The following is a 6,598-nucleotide window of genomic DNA, read 5'->3' as shown; positions in this document are numbered from 1 at the left end:
GTTGTCCAGATAATTTCTTTCTATTTTTAGTAGAGACGGGGTCTCGCTCTTGCTCAGGCTGGTCTTGAACTCCTGACCTTGAGCGATCCACCCGCCTTGGCCTCCCAGAGTGCTAGGATTACAGGCGTGAGCCACCGCACCCGGCCTGACATTGGTATTTTGATGGGGATTGTGTTGAATCTATAAATCACTTAGGGCAGCACAGACATTTTAACAATGTTGATTCTACTGATCCATGAGTGTGGTACGTTTTTCCATTTGTTTGTGTCATCAACAATTTCTTTCATAATGTTTCATAGTTCTCCTTGTAGAGATCTTTCACCTCCTTGGTTAAATATATTCCTAAGTATTTTATTTTCTTTGTAGCTATTGTGAATGGTATTGAGTGTTTGATTTGACTTTCAGCTTGACTGTTATTGGTATATAGAAATGCCACTGATTTGTGTACATTAATTTTGTAACTTGAGATTTTGCTGAATTTATTTATCAATTCCAGGAGTCTCTTGGTGGAGTCTTTGGGATTTTCTAGATACAAGATCATATTGTCAGTGAAAAGGGATAGTTTGACCTCCTCTTTCCCATTTTGGATACCATTATTTCTTTCTCTTGTCTGATTGCTCTGGATAGGACTTCCAGTGCTATGTTGAATAGAAGTGGTGCCAGTGGGCACCCTTGTCTTGTTCCACTACTTAGAGAGAAAGCTTTCAACTTTTCCCCATTTAGTATAATGTTGGCTGTGGGTTTGTCATATATGGCTTTTATAATTTTCCTTCTGCGCTTAGTTTGTTGAGGATTTTTATCATGAAAGGGTGCTGGATTTTGTCAAATGTTTTTTCTGTATCTATTGAGATGATCATATGATCTTTGTTTTTGCTTTTGTTGATGTGGTGAATAACATTTATTGATTTACATATGTTGAACCACTTCTGCATCCCTTGGTTGAAGCCCACTTGCTGACAGTGAAATTTTTTTTTGATGTGCTGTTGAATTCATTTTGCTACTATTTTATTGAGGATTTTTGCATCTATATTCATAAGGGATATTGGTCTGTAGTTTTCTTTTTTAAAGGTCTGTCCTTTCCTGGCTTTGCTGTCAAAGTGATAACTGGCTTCATAGAATGAGTTGAGGAGGATTGTGTACCTCTCAGTGTTATGGAATGATTTCTGCAGTATGAGTACCAGCTCTTCTTTATAGGTCTGCTAGAATTTGGCTGTAAATCCATCTGGTCCAGAGCTTATTTTTGTTGGAAGATTTTTTATTACTGCTTCGATCTCATTACTTGTTACTGGTCTGTTCAGGAATTCTGTTTCTTCCTGATTGAGTCTTGGGAGGTCGTGTGTTTCCAGGAATTTGTCCATTTCCTCTACATTTTCTGGTTTATTTGCATAGAGATTTTTGTAGTATTCATGAATGATATTTTGTATTTGTGTGGTATCAGTCGTAATATCTCCTTTTTCGTTTCTGATTGAGCTTAGTTGGGTCCTTTTCTCTTCTAGTCCTGGTTACTCTAGCAAGAGGTCTATTGATTTTGTTTATCTTTTCAAAGAACCAACTTTTTGTTTTGTTGACCTTTTGTATTATTTTTTTTTTTCCATTTCATTTAGTTCTGCTCTGACCTTTGTTATTTCTTTTCTTCTGCTGGCTTTGGGTTTGGATTTCTCTTCTTTTTCTGGTTCCTTGAGATATGACATTAGGTTGTTAACTGTGCTCTGTCTGTCTTTTTGATGTAGGCATTTAAGACTATAAATTTTCCCCTTAGGTTGCTTTTGCTGAATCTCACAGATTTTGATAGCTTGTGTCCCCTTTGTCGTTCAGTTGAAGGAGTCTTTTGATTTTCATTGTTGACTCCATAATCATTCAGCAACATGTTGTTTAATTTCCATGACTTTGTGTAGGTGTAGATTTGACTGTTTCTCTTGGAATTGATTTCTAGTTTTATTCCACTGTGGTCTGAGAAGATACATGGTATGATTTTTATTTTTTTGAATTTGTTGAGACATGTTTTGTGGCCTAAGATATGATCAGTCTTGGAGAATATCCCATGTGCTGATGAAAAGAATGTATATTCAGTAGTTTTTGGAAGACTGTTGTGTAAATGTCTGTTAGTTCCATTTGTTCTAGCATCCCATTTAAATCCAGTGTTTCTTTATATATTTTCTGCTTTGATGATCTGTCCAGCTCTGTCAGTGGGATGTTCAAGTCCCCAGCAATTACGATGCTATTTATCTTTTGCTTAGATCTAGTAGAATTTGCTTTATGATTCTGGGACCTCCTATGTTAGGTTCATATATATAATATTTAGGATTGTTATGTTTTCTTGTTGAATTGCTCCCTTTACCATTATATAATGACCATCTTTGTGTTTACCATTGTTCATTTGAAGTCAATTTTAGCTGGTATGAAAATGACTATCTGTGCTGTCTTTTGGTTTCCACTTACGTGGAATATTTTTTTTCGTCCCTTCACCTTGCGTCTGTGTGAGTCCTTGTGGGTTAGATGTGTTTCCTGGAGAGAGCAGATGCTTTGGTTGTGTTTTTTCATCAATTCAGCCAGTCTACATCTTTTTTTTTTTTAATTTTAAATCAGTTTATTGATACAGTAACACAACACACTTATCTTCCTGATATCCCTATCCCCCTCACCCATTCTAGCTCTCTTCCCCTTCCTCTCCCCTTAGAATAGGCTGTTCAGTGAAAATAGTCCTACCCCTAGGCCCTGTGGAACAGGATCTCAGGCCTACTTAGAACCTGTTAGGGGAGACAGTGAGCACTATACTCGGCCAGCCAGAGGCATCCAATCCCTAAGCACAGGTTCTCCTGGGGACAATTCCCAATCCCTGAGTTGCTATTCCTCCTCTTCTTTGTTCTTTGCAACCCTAGGAAGGAGACCTTGGAACCTGGGCCTGTAGCCAGGAGCAAGAACTCCTGGTGGTCACTTGCGAATTGGAGTTCAGCTAATGTTTTTTAAGGCCCAGGCACCCCCCAAAATAGCCCTGGTGGTGGGAGTAAACTTCAATATTTCTATTTAAAATTCACTGACAACATTAAACAGATTAAGCCAGCTTAACCAAATGACAGAATAACAAACACTAAGCTGTAAATAAGGAGGGGTCAGACCTCTAAGTACTCTAGGCCAGACACAAATGTACACAGAGAAGCCCAGGTAGAGTGTCAAAAAACAGTTCAAGGACACTGCCCAGGGACTGAGAAGCCTATACTCAGGAGCCCATGGGGTGACAGGAAGCAAAGAAAGAAAATACACAAGTGTTAGTAACCAAAACAGAAAGCCCAACATCAGGGGCGCCTGAGCCTGACAACGCTGCCCACCAGCCCTCCAGGCCGTGCCCGTGGACCCAGACAGTCCCTCCCCATCTAGGCAATGTCCTCCCCTAGGCTAGATAGAGCACATCACATAGTGCAGTTTAAAAAGCTTCTAATGCCAGTTCATAAACATCTTCATTTACTATTGGTGATTACATGTGAGTAATGTGTTTATACTGTTCTTTATGGAAAGCAGTTTCATTGAGTCAACTCCAAGAACACAATAGGCAACCCTCACCCTGAGCCACTCATCGTCCTTCCCTAGACAGTGAGGGGCCCTCTCCTCTGTCCCAGGGCTGCCTAACTACACCTCTTCCCCCACCGTGGCTCTTGGGTGAAGCATCCTCCATGACCATTAGTCTTCACTGGACAAGTTCTGGTCCATGAACATCATATCTGGCCAAGAGGGGACACAGGGATGGCCTGGATGCACAGTCTCAAAGCCCAAGAAGCCGAAGGTCTTCAGGAGTGGAACTGTGTCTTCCCAACCCTTCCTGAAGCAGATGAAGATGTAGTTCACTTTCATCTTCTCTTTAGCAAACTCTAGCAGTGCTAACAATCCTTCTTCATTCCCATCAGCTAATAATCCATCTGGGATTTCTATAAACAGGCTCTGGCTGGACAGGACTGCATCCCAGGAAGAGACGTTCACCTCGGTGGCCTCATACTGGAAGTGGACAATGTGAGGTTTTCCATCGTTCACGGGGAGGTCCTGGGTCACAGTGAGCTTCTTGTCCTTATATATTAGAGCTAAGAGAGAAGTATCCCCGCCGGCCCTCGCCCGCAGGGGATTTTTGAGAGTGGGTGAGGGGCATTAGGAGCCCCACGGAGGCCCCGGAATAATGCACCTGCAGCGCTGGAGCTGGAGACAGTTATTTAAAGGCAAAATACTATATCCTGTAGAGGCATAGGGAGCCCGTGAAGGCCAAGGGAGTCCAGCTGGGTATGTGTGACCGGAGTAGCACCCATCAAACATCTTCAGACAAATCTCTCTGGCACTGGTAGACATGTCCTGGGTATTTATCATCCTTGGCAGCTCTGCTCAGGGTGGGAGGAGGCAGCGCAGGGAGTAGGTAGGTGGATGACTGGGTGGGTACAGGGTCACACACGTGGGGCTGATCTCTGTGGGCTAAGTCCTTGTCAGGCCTCAGGCCAAGAGCCCTCCTCCTGCCCAAGTGAGTGCCTGCCTCCCAGCCTACGTCTTCTGAGTGAAGCACAGACCGTTAACCTTGGGTGATAGAATTGATATGTGGAATGCTGTTCTGTTCATCATATTGGGTAGTACATTATTGCTTTATTTTCCCTCTTGTGCTATTGTTTTATAGGAACTGTGAGCTTTAGCTTTTGGGTGGTTTTACACTGGTGGTTATCTATTGTGCTTATCCATGTATAATGCAATTCTGAGTATTTCCTGCGGGGTATGTCTGGTCGTGATAAATTGCCTTAGCGTTTGCTTGTCTGGAAAAGTCTTCATTTATCCTTCACATGTGAAACTTAGTTTTGCAAGATACAAAATTCTAGGCTGGCATTTGTTCTGTTTTAAGAAGACTGAAGATGGGGCCCCAGTCCCTTCTGGCTTGTAAGGTCTCCACTGAGAAGTCTGCAGTTAGCCTGATGGGTTTTCCTTTGTAAGTTAACTTGATGTTTTCGCCTCACGGCTTGTAGGAGTTCCTCCTTTATGGTGACTTTGATGATGACTGATGTCTGATGACTGTATGTCTTGGTGATTCCCGATTCCCTCTTTGCAATGAATCTCCCACGTGTCCGTTGAGTTTCTTGTATCGGGATGTCCAAATTTCTAGCAAGACCAAGGAAGTTTTCCTCAATTATTCCCTCAGATGGTTTTTCCAGATCTTGTACTTTTTCTTCTTCACCCACAAATGTGCCTGTGATTCTTTTATTTGGCTGTTTTACGTAATCCCATATTTCTCATAGACTTTGTTCTTCTTGATTCTTTGTTCTTTATTTTTGACTGACTGGGTTAATTCGAAAGAGTTGTCCTAAAGCTCTGAAATTCTTTCTTCTGCTTGGTCTAGTCTAGTCTTAAAGCTTTCCACTGTATTTTGTATTTCCTTAAGTGAATTTTTCATTTCCAGAAGTTCTGTTTGCTTTTTTTTTTTAAAATATGTCTATGTCTTTGGTAAATTTTTCATTTACTTCCTGAATTGTTTTTCTGGTTCCTTTCATTTGGTTTTCCATTTTCTCTTGAGTTTCATAGAGCTTCTTTACAATCCATGTTTGGAATTCTTTATCTGTCATTTCAATATTGTCATTTTGGTTGAGATCTATTGCTAGAGAGCTGGTATGCTCCTTTGGAGATGTCCTTTCACTCTGATTTTCATACTTCCAGAGTTCTTGCACTGATTCCTTCTCATCCGGAGCAGCTATCGCTTCTTGTTTTTGAATTTTCTTTAGTTTAGATGGGGCTTTTTTTTATCCCGCTCACTCTTATGGGTGTTTCTGTAGCATATGTTGGGAAAGAGCCTTTGGCTTTGCTTGTGGATACTTTGATGAGGGTCTAGGTTCTGGATGGAAACCTTGGTTATAGATATCCTTAGTGTGGTTGTTTTCTCAGTCACTACTTATTTGTAGGCTCTAGCAGCGGTATACTAGGTGTGTGGGCAGATTCCCTTTTTCTTGTTGAGGAGAGAAGATGGAGGTCTTTGAAATCCTTTCTCTTTCCCCAGCCCTTTGGTCTTCTTAACAGTGTGAATTATATTGGGACACCCAGTTTAATCTCTGAGGTAGTGCTTGTGGGTAAGAATCAGCCACACCTAGGATAATTGAGTCAGTAAATATTGTAATGGGCTGTACAAGTTGTCTTCCCTGCTTGTAGGTGGCGCTTGCTGGAAAATCCCCACCTACCCTTTCCACGGGGCTCCAGGTTTCTCAGGGGTTGATCTCTGCTGATATCTTGCTCCTTTTCTTGTTCTGTTCTGCATTTTCTTCCCGTGAATCTCTGGTAGGTTCTGGTAGTTTTCCCTCAGAATTATGCCTGAGCTATGTTTTTTTTCATCAGAAACTTTTCCTTCTTTCTGAGACGATTTGGTGACTGATGTCCCTAGTCAGCCATCTTGTGGACAACTCTGGGGATCAAATTTAAACATGAGATTTGGAGGGGCCAAATATCCAAATCATATTAGTCTCTTTTTCCATTTTCTTATTAAAATACTCAATTCATCCCTATAAAGTGTTTAATAGTTGCATTCATACAGTTCTTGCTAATAATTGTAAAAGTTTATGCTCTCTAGAACCCTAACTATAGGTTAGATTATAGT

The 6,598-nt window shown here is 41.2% G+C and overlaps 1 long non-coding RNA gene and 1 pseudogene across 1 annotated transcript in view; one reads left to right on the top strand and one right to left on the bottom strand.

The window, feature by feature from the left end:
* Positions 1–6,598, top strand: part of LOC105805452 — a 17,112-nt gene that overhangs the window by 6,331 nt on the left and 4,183 nt on the right. The window lies entirely within an intron of this gene.
* On the bottom strand, positions 3,676–4,347 carry LOC105805451 (annotated as a pseudogene).

Source organism: Propithecus coquereli, unplaced genomic scaffold (genome assembly GCF_000956105.1).
Source record: "Propithecus coquereli isolate 6110/MARCELLA unplaced genomic scaffold, Pcoq_1.0 Scaffold129, whole genome shotgun sequence".
NCBI lineage: Eukaryota > Metazoa > Chordata > Mammalia > Primates > Indriidae > Propithecus > Propithecus coquereli.
Note: the sequence above shows the minus strand (reverse complement) of the source record. Positions and strands in the feature narration are given on the sequence as shown.